The sequence below is a fragment of the Malaclemys terrapin genome, chromosome 8, assembly GCF_027887155.1.
Source record: "Malaclemys terrapin pileata isolate rMalTer1 chromosome 8, rMalTer1.hap1, whole genome shotgun sequence".
Classification (NCBI taxonomy): Eukaryota; Metazoa; Chordata; order Testudines; family Emydidae; genus Malaclemys; species Malaclemys terrapin.
The window spans coordinates 64,722,100-64,735,202 of record NC_071512.1 but is presented as its reverse complement, the minus strand read 5'-3'; the positions used below and the strand labels follow the sequence as shown (position 1 = coordinate 64,735,202).

Below are 13,103 nucleotides of genomic sequence, written 5' to 3'. Positions count from 1 at the left end.
GAGAGCCATATGCTAAACTATGACTTTCTTTGTTAAACTATTGAACATTATAATTAACATATGAATTTAACTTAACACTCTTAAAATATATTGAGAGCAACCCTTTGGAAATTAGTGCAATGGTAAACAATCCAGACACAACATCAAACAATTGTCCAAATACTTTTCCCTTATGAGGGTAGTAGACTTAAGTCAAAAAGTGTTGGGAAATAGCTGAACATTCTTTGGCTCTACACGCACAGGTTCACAGTCAACATTCTAACAGAGTTGCATTGAAGTCAATGATGCTCCATGTGAGCCCAGCTGTTAGCCAGCATACTACCAATTGGAAGATCAGGTCCACAGTGTCCTTAGAGGATTCTGTAAGATTTAGTCTAAGGGTCAAAATGCCTAAGTGACTATGGAGCCTAAGTCCCATTACATTTCAAGGTGACAACCCGAGGAGTGCTTGTAGCCAAATTGCTTAGATAGAAGAGCAGACTGCTTCCAGGGATAGAAGTTTGGCACAGCAACTTGGCTGACCTAGCAGCTAAAGAGAAGGTACAGTTTCAAAAAAAAGGAACTCAGACAATTTTGAAAAGATTTGGTCTGAATTTTTAGAAAATGTTGATTAATTCCTGCCCCTCCCTTTACTTTCGTATTTGTTTTTTTAACCCTCCCACCCCTTACATTTTGTTTGGGGGGAATAATAAAAAAGAGGGGGGGAGACAGATTTTTGAAAGTTTTACCCTAGGACAAGAACTTTCTTTTTGTCAATGTTTTAATTAATAAGAAGCATCAGACATCTGAATATGTTAAAAGTTTCCATACTCAAACTACATGAATGTGTCTTGTAGGAGTTTTAGACCTCCTGCCAATGAAGATCCACTATGATAGAAGTCAATTAACAATGCTGCAGAGAATTAGGAGCAAGATATAAATAATAAAATCATATTTCAGACAAGTGAACTACTGAGCAATGTACCCTGAAATTATATTATAGGGTTAGGTAATTTTATGGTAAACTATACATATCAACAGCTAATTCAGGATATACTTACAATAGAGTTGCAGAGAAGAATAGGGATAACTGCTAAGAAGTGTAGCTAAAACAAATGTTTTCAGATGGCTTAAAAAAATTGAGCTCTCATTGACTTCACTTTTTGGGGGGGGGGTTAAATAATTCCTCTTCTAACATTCTTTATCGTCTTTTCCATTTCAAAAGGTCATCATGAGGGGAGATGAAAGCATGGATGAAGATTTTAGTAAAGGTGGCACAGGCATTTTTATGGTGGTTAGAGAGAAAGAAGTCTGATTTGAAGTGGCAGATGAAAACAGAACTCAGTCTGAGCACTCTTGCCTTCAAGACACTTAACAGAGTTGGAGCCACAACTTTGTTCAATATGGCATAGAAAGTGCTTTTCAATTTATAAACATATAAATTAACCACTTTTTGCTACAACAGGATGATCAATATAGATGCCCTGTGTGCTAAATACTGTTGCTTAGTTAAAAAAAAAAAAAAAAAAGTAATTTCTAAAAGAAAAATCTATACTTTAGTGTTAGTGAGCAGTCCAATTATTGGACTGTAAGAATTCAGAGTAACTTCATCATGCAGCTGCAGTATAAAATGGAATTTTATTGCAACATAGAATATAGAACCACGGAGGGCCATTAAAACAGGACAGAATAACTAGTGTTTACATATGAGAAAACGAATGGAAAACCATGGATAGATTTCTCCTACATCCTAAATCTGTATAGCCAAAGATAATAAAGTACAATTTAATATAATGAATTTTATCTGCAGAATGGTTCCCATTATTTTATGGTTATAACAAATACAAGTCACAAAATGTGATGTGGTTTTTTTGTTGAACAAAAGTTGGAGAAAAACATTCCCTCCTCTTCTGCCCAAGCTACTCTGAAGTTTCTATAGTTTCCATAAAACTGAACTTGAGTATTGACCTTTAAGTTTCTTGAACAGAGCCATCACCTTGAGATATACAGACCAACAATATAAATTAGTGTGAAGGAATTCTCCTCTGTGGGAGGAGGAAGGCAGAAGGAGCAGCGTGGCAGGGATGAATGAATGTGGAAAAATTGTCTCTCAGTAACACTAGTTTAAGTAATGCTTCTGTTATTCCTACATCTGGGTGCTTGCACTTTTGAAAATCTGGCCACTAGGACTTTCAAAGGTCTTAAGGGAGATAAGTGCTCAATTTTAGTGTTCAGCTGCCTTAGACTATTTTGACAATCCCACACTTACAAGCCTAACATATTTGAAAATCTCGGGCATTAGATTTGAAATACAATCTGTTGCTGTTCTCAAATACAATACAAGGTTATCACTGCCACATTTGTCATTCCAAAGGTGCTGGGCCAGTTGCCCTGAAATTGAACCGTTTCATTTTACCTTGAAACTCATCGCTTGGTCTGACTTTAAGGAGAACTCTGGTTTGATAAGACTACTTTTGTCTTTGGCATCCATTATTTGGTCTTTTGTCTTTCAAACCCCACTCCAGTCTGGTCCAGCTTTCCTAAATAGGTGCATTGAAAGAGTGCTAAGTCGGAGAAGTCTGTAGCTACATTCCATCCAAAGAACTCTACTTTTCGTAAGTTATGGTAACTGGTTTGGTTAGCATCAAATCCTTGCCAGCACAAATTCTAGGATAGATGAATTGCTTTTGTGCAGGATATTTTTTTTTTTAAAGATAACACTGCCACTTAAAAAGAAAAGCAAATAAAAGCAAACAGTCTGTTCCGTTCCTCCCACAATTTTTTTCCTTCTAGTCCCCCCCCCCGAAATGGACTCAAAGTTCATATATGAACAGCTTTGTAACCTCAGATGGCATCCCCTTTTCATACTACCAAGGGAGAAAGGAAATAGAAACATTAAGAAAGGGGTTCTATACAGATCATTATCCTTACACAGCCATGAGGAAACATCAGGGTAAAGATTTTTTTTTAAATGTTAAGTGACAGAGGAGATAATTTCCATAAGACCATTTGATAGGAATGACCCATAGTCTCCCCTTCAGGAGAGTCCTACATCACTTTGGAAATACATTTCTGAGGCACAAAACTAAACTTTGGCTCCATATCTAGTGTAACATATATTTGATACCTACACAGTGACTTGAAATAGTAGGTCACGAAAATGGTGGAGTGGTAAATAATGATGAGCACAGGTCAGTTCTACAGAACAATCTGGATAGCTTGGTAAGTTGGCCTGACTTGACCAACATGTATTTGAATATAGCCAAATGCAAGAACACACATGTAGGAACAAAGCATGTAGGTAAAACCTATCACACGGAGACTCTATTTTGGAAGACAGGTGACTCAAAGGGATTTAGTGGTCATGGTAGCCAACTAACTGAACACCTGCTCACAGTGTGATGTGGTGGCTAAGAGAGAGAATACAGTCATTGGTTGTACAAGTAAGGGAATGCTGAGTAGGAGTAGGGAGGTGGCATTAGTGAGACCATAACTTGAATAATTGATTCTACTTGTGGTATCCATGCTATCAAAAAAGCATGTTGACAGACTGGAATTGGAAATGGTACAGAAGAGACCTACAAGAATTATCTGAGCTCTGACACTTCTTTTTACACTGATAGGCTTAAGAAGCTCAGTCTATTTTGATTATCCAAGTTAAGAGGTGACTTGATCACTGTCTATAAATACACTTTGGGAAAAATATTTGGTGCTCTTCAGTCTAGCAAAGGTCCAATGGCTAAAAGCTGAAGCTAAACAAATTCAGACTACAAATAAGATGCAATTTTTTTTTTAAACAGGGAGGGTAATTAACCATTGAAATAATGTATCTAGGGATAGAGTGGATTCTCCCATTACTTGAAGGCTATAAATAAAAATTGGATGCTTTTCCTAATAAGTATGCTCTAGCTCAACCAAATGTTATAAACTTGATGCAGGAATTATTGGTTGAAATTCTGTGTCCTGTGGAGATGGTCAGATTAGATCCCTTCTGGCATAAAAAACAACAACAACAGCCACCACCCAACCTTAAAACTCAATTGCTCTATAGAATTAACAAGTTAAACTTTTTATTGAGGACCATTTTTCTCATATTTTCACTTCCAAATTCCTGCCTACAGTAAAACTCACAAGGCATGTTTCTGGTCTTCCTGAAAGGCTGTCGATCACTCTCCCAAAACAATGCCACAAGCTTAGTGGCATACTCTGATAAATGGGACAGCAGGAGGGAGCTCATGTATCCAGTAATGTCTTCTCTTGCCTCAGTTGGTTTCTAAAGTACTAGAAAAAAAATCTTCTACTCATTAAACCCAAGGTAAGATACCTATGGAGTTGAGAAACAGAGTTTAGTTGCATTCATACAGAAGAGGAGCATTATTCATTCCCATCCCTCCTTGTCCACCTCCAGCTCTTCTTAACATTCTTGCTAAAGCTTTTAATTAAAAATAATATTCATAGTCATAGTGCATCTTCAGATGTTAGAAGTAGGGACAAAGAACCATCATCAAAATCACATGCAACATTAACAATATTCTTATTCCAAAACTATGCCATCAGCACCACAATATTCATTCTGTTCAATCAAGTCTATCCTAAGGAATCCTCTATAATCAATCCAATAGCAACACCAACCTCTCAGTGTCTGACCCTACTGTTATTGTACCGACCACTATAAATAAATAGAAAATATAACAATGTAGCACATAGAAGACTAGGCTGCATGAAATTCCCCATTGACATAAAAAGGCTTTCATAGTAAAATAGAAAAGGGCCAGGGGGAGGGGGAGAGAGAGAGAGAGAATCACTTTAATTGTAGAACTGTGAAAGTTGTTCCAGCTCATACTAATGCCTCTTACTCAATTCTCTTTCACCCTCACGGGGTAAAATGATAGTCTTTTTTTGGGGGGAGGAGGGGAGGGAAACCTAGAAAACTTTGGCATATGGGTGCTAAAACAAGAAAGAAAAAAGTTTCAACCCCACTGAAAAATTAACTAGTAGTGGGATTTATTTGCACAGCACCTATATTGTAGTTATACAGCACAAATTATTTGTGGCCGTTTGGGATCATTTAGAAGCAGAATTATAATCACTGAGCCCGCATCTCTCACCTTCATCAACATTTTCGTGAGTAGCATGAGAACATGGGTCTCTTATTTCTCTGGTATGCACTTTTGTCTCTGTTCTCACTAATCCATTTCTCTTGTCTGCATACAGTGCATTTAGGAAGGTGGATACTAGCTCACCAGGACGGATATTGCTATTGATTTGCTTAATCCATGTTCTTTTCAATGGAAAGTCTAAACTTTCTTCCGATCTTTCTTTGTTGCACTGCTCAGCAGTAAGGAGTGCAGATTGTGAATGGTAAGTTACTTGGTAGAATCCGAAAGCTATTTTTCCAAAGGATAAGTTAAATATTAAAAAAAGGAATATATTTAAGAGGTATGAAATATTCTAACCCAATTGCTGAAGAACATTATTTTAATATAGAACCTCTTAACAATTCTTGACAGTTGAACTCTTATCTATTACCTCATAATTAGTGTCAAAGGTTCAAAGTTGGGTGCAGCTCAGGTCAGTATCCAGGAACTGAGAGAAATATTAAAAGCTTCTCTACTACCCAGATCTCCTGAGCTGAATCTGCAAAACTGAACAGGAAGCATGTTCTCAGAATATTCATATGAGATTTCCTATACACCCTGCTTCCAATAGAAGACACCACTTAGCTATTTTCATGGTATTTTGGTACTTCTGCTGCACATTCACAATAATTTGGAAATATGCTATCAAGATTATGATACACATAATACAATTCAAGATCATCTGTAAAAATGGATGAAGTATGAGAGATTGTGTTCTGATTTTATCTTCACTTTTTTGTCTATTCCTGCTCAGAGCTTCCCTCAGACTATCAAATAGTCTTTTGGGGACATATGCATTCTTCATCTGACTTTTTAAACAAAACATAAAAAAAAATGTGTGAATTGAAGTTCTAAAAGATTGGCATTAATAGGACTGGCCTGAGCCCAGTACCATATGGGTACAAATACCACAAAGTTCCGTATACAGCTATCACACTCTCACTCAGTTCAACTCCTGTGCTTCTCAGCAGAAATAACCAATTTTGTCATACAATGTTGTGGTTTTATGCTAGAGAGGATTAGAAACATTAATGAAACTAGCAGACTCATTCACTTGTGACCTTAAAGAAGATTTGAACTCTGAAGTCTAGAGAGGAAAAGTTACAGAAAAATTATCCCATTCACCAAATCCCCATCTGAGTTTTGCTTTAGTAGAAACTGATGTAATTCTTCAGACTCTTAAAGAAGGATAAAATCATGTCATGTGTTTCACCTATCTGTACAAAGGTAACCAAACCAACTAATTTCTGTATTTAAGCCAAACATAATTTAGTTGAATAATACAAATTTGCTACTGTTTTCTTGTTATTCTCTCTCACGCACTAATTTGTTGGACTGTATTGGTTTCATTATCAATCTGGTCATGAAAAGAGTTTGACGAAAATCACAGTAAAACCCATTCTAGCTTTGCAGATTAAATCTACTGCAAAGTCTTATATGACGAACTTACTCAAAAGCGTTTGTGGCTAGAGCGGAGCAAGAAGGTGTTCAAGGAACAGAACAGAAAATGTTATTTCATCAAGACAAATATTTTGTGGAAACATATTGGTTTTGATCATAAAAAGTTGGGAAAGTTTCTCAGATCCAGGATGGTATTTTAGGGCAGAGGGAGTGAAAAAGGAAAGAAAGAATAGCCCAATGGTTAGGGAACCCACCTAGGATGTCAGAAATTCAAGTTATGTCCCTGGTCAGAACCAGGCAGTTTAACTACCAGGAGTGGTGCACTCTTCTGTTTTTAAATTTTTCACACCAAAAACTCTTAATTTTCATTCTGCCTTAAGTGTAAACAGATCCCAAAACTTCAACATTTGAACCAAATGAAGCTGTTTTCCATCTAGCTGTGGAACAATCCACCGCTGTTTGCTTTTTAATATGAGAACAATAAGAAAAGCAAGTTGCTAATGCCCCTTAATGTTTTACAGTTGAGCTTCTGGTTTTCTATTTTTATTTTTTTTTTTAAATAAAATTTTAATCAGTTTGATTCTTGTGAAAAAGTGATTGGGAGAGCTCCAGGCATTTTCTTCTGATCAGTCTAAATTCCTCTTATTCTTTTGGTGACAGAAGATACAGAGATCAGCAGGACTGCTTCCTTACTTTGTGTTTCTTGCAAAGACCAAAATCTTGTATGCTTGTCTGTGAAGACTTAGTACCGATCCTTTGGCAAAGATCAAAATATGAGTGGGTAGAAAAGTAGTAGTGATTTGTTATGGAACAGTAGGAAGTGCTATAGGATGAAAGAAAGAGGCAGGTTCCAGCAAATAAAACAATTTGTAAAAATTAGCAAGCATTCCATGGAAGTGAAACCCAGGTGCATACACAATTCTGTTACATGAAAAACTTATTCAAAATCCTCACAGGGAACAGGAAAAAAGTGAGAGGAAAGGGGAAAAAAAGAAAAGAAAAACAGTGTCTTTGGAAAGCTGATGCTATTAAAGATGAAAAATGGGTTGATTTACAGAATCAAAAAAGTATGCTGGTTATGTGGAACACTAGGAGTTTGTATCTATTGACTACCATTTGTGCCATTATTGTTATTACACTATTGTAAGCAGGGTCTTCCCTTTGACAGCTATTTCTTTTACAATGTACCATTCACGTTACTTTTTATAAAATGAGGTTCCACTCTGAAGCACCTGGCATTGGCCACTGTTAGAATATAGAATACTGGGGTAAATGGACCTTTGGTATGACCTCGTATGACCATTCTTATGAGTGATTGTGGAGGAGTGGCATGTTTTTATGGGGTACATCTGCATCTCATGGATGTTCAGATATATCTACTGACTCTGAGCCAACACAGCTAAGAGGGTGCGAGCTGGAGTTTTAATCAGTTAAACCTGTAAATCCCACTAAGAGCAAGGGGGTTGCACAGGTGTCACAGAGCAATATGATTGTTCAGATGTAATAGAGAACAGAATTTGGCCTGAGATCTTTTATTGTTCCTGGTGATACATGACAAATAAAGAACCCACCTTAATTCTCAGATCCCATGCGAGTCAGCAGGGCTGGCAATTAGAAGAAACATTTTTTACTTGTACACGGTGTCAATTTCTTCTGTAAATCATCATTAAGAAACACTAAATGTAGAAGCCCAAGATACCTTTTTACATAGTCACTTTCCAAAGCAAATCCATGATTAAGAAGAGTATGTAAAACTTACACATTTGAACAATCTTTTTTTTTTTTAAAAAATATTCAAACTTTCCATGTATAGATACCACCAAAGCAACACATTTTTCCTTTCGTATGTGCGCGCACACGGGAAATGGTTTGCCATTTTTGGAATTACAGGAAAAAATAACTATTGTTGGAGTACAAAAATATCTTAAAGGTAAAGGTCTAAATAAAAACTGAAATTAGGCATTCAAGTAATTTTTAACAAAATAGCTGACAGGACACTATCTTAACTAGATGGTAATATCGGTCATCTAAAAGGGTATACAGAACTTTCATAGACTTAAGTCGACTTAGACCTCAGTCTATCCTGTGCTTTGCTGCACACTGGGCTATCCACATTTGCCATCCTTGCCTGTCAACTGCCCTTCTCTCCAAATCTTCCCATCTCATGTTGAGGTGCTTGATGTCATTCAGAACTGTTCGTTTCCATGTTATTCATGGTTTTCCTCTCTTTCTTCTTGCATTTTCTGACCTCCATTCAAGGGTGGTATTTAGTAAGCATTCTTTTTCCACTCTCAGCACATGTCCCAGCCACTGATATCTTCTTTTGTAGATTATTTGTGAGAGGGTGCCTTGTCCAGTAATTTTTCTGACTTCTTCATTCATCTTCCTATCTCTATATGTTATTCCCAATATCTTCTCAGACATTTGTGATGAAATGCATCCAGCTTTTGCATATCTTTCTTGGTAAGTTGCCATGTCTCACTACTATATGTTGGGATGGCAATAACAGTTGCTTTGTACACATTCAGTTTTGTTTTGAGGGAGATGTTTTTGAGTTGCCAGATATTTTTGAGTCTTCCAAATGCAGCATTTGCCTTCCCAATTCTTCTTATTTCTTCCTTGAAACTAGTACTATCTTGGCTGATGGTACTTCCAAGATGCTCAAAATTGTCCACATTCTCCAGTGTCTCTTCTTCAATTTTGATTGCTGTCCCTATTAGCATAAAGAGACAGGGTAAATGCAAAATAAGCTTTTAAAAGTGATTTCAAATGTGTAAAATGGAGGCTGTATGCAGGAAAGATTATATATTTAATATAAACGACTGGAAAAGCCATGGGAGACTTTAAATACTTTTGTAGATCCCTCCTCCACTTTTATATTAGCTTTTTGCCTAAATTCACATTGATCCAAGTTTTTAAAACATGCAGTGATAAACTGAGTGTATTTAGTAATAAAAGTTCTAGGTAATGCTCTCTTACATCAAAACGAGAGTATTAAATTTATACTTTCATTGTCCTAGGTGTATAACACATTTTATAAAATGTGCCTTGTGGAAGGAGTGAATAGGGAAATCTGACTTTGTCGGTATCTAGCATAGCTACTTAGGTAATTCATTAGTTAGACTGCCCTCACCAAATGGGTCTGATTGATGCAGAAAGAGAAAATGTATTAGGGAAACACTAAGAATTTCTCTACTTTGTTTGCTTTTTTCAATGCTGAAATATGGGGGATTGGCAAGGAGATATTTCACCATCAGGTAACCAATATAAACTCAACCCTGGTTAAATTTAAGCCATTAGATGTCACTTTGGGACACTGTTAGATGAGCCTGATGGCCTCAATCCAGTTTCAAGACAACATTTGTTCAATAACATTGAGCCCAAAAATTATGATCAGGGTTCCTGCCCTGAACAACCTGAAGTCACCTGGAGACAAGGAAGGAAGTGGTTGTGTTGAATTTGGAGACCACAGAACAGATTCTGGCTAAGTCATTAAGTTCCATTGAGATTCCTCTTTTCTGAATCAACAAGAATTCCTTCTGAGACATGACCACTAATGTGTAGTTTCATTATTAGTGCAAAGATGCAGCCTACCTCCTTCCCCATTCTGCATTCAGTTGCAGTTTTCCTAACCTATTGTGCAGGGCCTGAAAAGCCAGCAAATTTGGCCTCTTGGGGTTTCCCCCCAGTATAAGGGAGATTTTGTCTGGTGAACTTGGGCTGGTGGAATGGCCCTATGCTGCCTGCTAGGGAAGAATCGTGTCTGGAACGCACTGTTTCCCATCTACTCTGGGCTGCATTCAGAGACCCATAGAGGTCCATTATAGCAAAATATAAATTTGAGCAGTCCTATGAATCCCAGAATCTGGAAAGTTCATAAGGTTACCTCTGCACCTCTACCTCCATTCCTGCATTGAGCTTAGCAAAATCAAAATGGTGATTCAGAGCAGTTTCATTGTATGAAATTATATTACAGGTTGTCTCCACACTTTGAACCTCCCTAATGTTTTCAACAGGGATTTGTGAATACTGGTGCTGGATCATGCCAAAGTGCTGTGGCATTCTGGTGAACATATAAGATGTAACTTTGGAATGTGACAGACACTACACAATTCTGAACACTTATGCCCTTCTAAGCCTTTTATATTCACATTATCAAAGGTGCCCACTAATTCTGGATGCCCATCTTGAATCAGTTAGCTGTATCAAGCTGGCCAAACAAACAGGCACTCATAATTAGAAGACATGTAGACAGGTAGGCCTTATTGTTCATCATAATCAGCATATTTGTTGTAATAGTGTAGTTTCAAAAAATTGAGAAGGGATCCAGATAATTTTTTTATTATTGCCCCTAGAAAAAAAAGCAGTTGATTCTTTTAAAATGGAAAAATGCCAGCATATTTTACCTCTAGGAATGCCACCTGCAGCATTGTATTTTTCATGCAGGGAGAATCTCATTTATGGACAAACCAGATCCAGCACAGCAAGAATTTTATAAAGTCTAGTATAGCTAATTTTTATGTCCATATAAATTAAATATGTTCTCCTCGGTTTGCATGTTTTTATTTGGAGTTTTAGATTTCTCATGTTTGTGAATATGGTTTTCCCTGATTAATCTAGTTTAAATGATTGCCATACATTCTACATGAGGATGCTTGGAGAGACTCAGTTATAGCTGGAACAGAATGCAGTTGCCCACCTGTTAGGTAGAATTAGTTAAAGGAAACATTGCTAATGCACTAACTTCATAGTCAGATGCAGCTGCAGTTCCTGCAGTTGACAAGCTGAGCAGAAACTGCAGAGAGCTACCTAGAGATATACTTCCAAATGTCATTTAATTTAGATCATCTGGGAGCTCACATTTTGTCCTTGCTTTTAGCAAATATTCTAACAAGTGAATGTACTGACTTTCTGCTATTCTTGCCTGCTTCCCCTCAAAGCATAAGTCCCTAAATGGATCCCTAGTCAACCTTTTAAAATGATTATGGAATACACATATATACACATCTGTAAAAGCAGCAGAGTCCTGTGACACCTTATAGACTAACAGACGTATTGGAGGATGCATGCGATGAAGTGGGTATTCACCCACGAAAGCTCATGCTACGATAAGTCTGTGCCACAGGACTTTTTGCTGCTTTTACAGATCCAGACTAACATGGCTACCCCTCTGATACTATATACATCTGGTTTCAGAAGTTGCTGTTTCTGCTGTTATACATATTTTGAGTTCATACCATATTAATAAATATGAAGATACAGAAAGTTGTCTGCCAAATAAGAAACCTCTGGCATTTAGGCACCCTGGATGCACTTGGAAATGTTCTCATGTCCACTGCAGGAAGTATTAGCCTGGAGATTAAAAAAAAAGATTAATTCAAATTTTCAAGCTAACAGGATTACTTTATTAATTCATCTAAGAACTCATTATATTTACTGACTTAGATAAGCAATGTAGATCAAGAGCAGACTATATTATTCCTAAGAGTGTAACTAATCAATTGACCACTGTTAATTTCAGAAGTTGGGATTCAAATTTTTCTCCACAGATACAGAGGTCCCAATCAAAGAACACCTATTGCATGTGGTATGCACTAAGTTTACTGCTGTGGATCCAATTCTACCCTCATTGAAATCAGTGACAAAGCTACAGCTGGAATAACAGTAAAACTCTTAAGAAGTTATATGAATATCTATTAGTTCCTATTATTTACAACAAAAATAAAGAGCATCCATTCCCCAAAATGCATTGAATAGACAATACAAGAGCAGCTTTCTGAAGCTAAAACATAACTAAAAAGAGGAAAAGCCAAATACCAAACACTTTCATCATAAATACAATACCTTTAGTGACTATGGATTGTGTAGTATATGGGGCCCTGATCCACAATCCTTTCTTGTGGACCCATTGGGTTTTCAGTTCCTGTTACACCTAGTTACTTTGAAGGTTCAGGCACTCAGCCTGTTACAGAGAAGGGACACAACTGAGATTGTTGCTAATGGACATAATGCTTCCCCTTACCCCTGCATAACTAGCCAATAAACATTTCCTGTGAGTGAGCATGAGAGAGAGAGAATGAACGTGTGACACTGCTTACCCCTTTGCACAATAGCTTACATGGCAGTTGAAGATTTGGGGGTGAATTTAGGGCTTGGGAAGAAGGGAGAGATCATAGCATAGACTTAAATTCCCAATCACTGGTAGTCATTTACCTCTTCTACATGTGTGCTTTGTGCTCTTTCACACAGCAGAGATCAATATGGTTACAGTATTTCTAGATACTTTTTATAGGTTAGTCAAGTATTCATAGATTCCAAGGTCAGTGGGACCATTGTGATCATCTTGGCAGACCTCCAGTACAACATAACCCCAGATAACACTGTGGCCTATCTGAACCCAAAGCTATGGCAACTAATCTCTCTTTTCCAGGTGGTGTCATGAAATAAACCCATGGGGAATGCAGCACCACCCCAAAATCTTTTTTTATTGAGTCTAAAGCATACTTCAAAACCTAGCAATAGTCTAAACAGTGGTTCACAAACTGTGGGTCAGGACCCCATTTTAATGGGGTCACCAGGGCTGTC

General features: G+C 37.2%; 1 long non-coding RNA gene across 1 annotated transcript in view; it reads right to left on the bottom strand.

Moving 5' to 3' along the window:
• Positions 1-8,068: 8,068 nt before the first annotated feature.
• The window catches only part of LOC128841519 (uncharacterized), an 83,268-nt gene continuing 78,233 nt past the window's right edge, over positions 8,069-13,103 (bottom strand). The window contains exons 2-3 of the long non-coding RNA XR_008445867.1: positions 11,756-11,870; positions 8,069-9,231 (exon numbers count right to left, since the gene is read on the bottom strand). This is a non-coding gene — a long non-coding RNA (uncharacterized LOC128841519). The remainder of the gene's footprint in view (positions 9,232-11,755; positions 11,871-13,103) is intronic.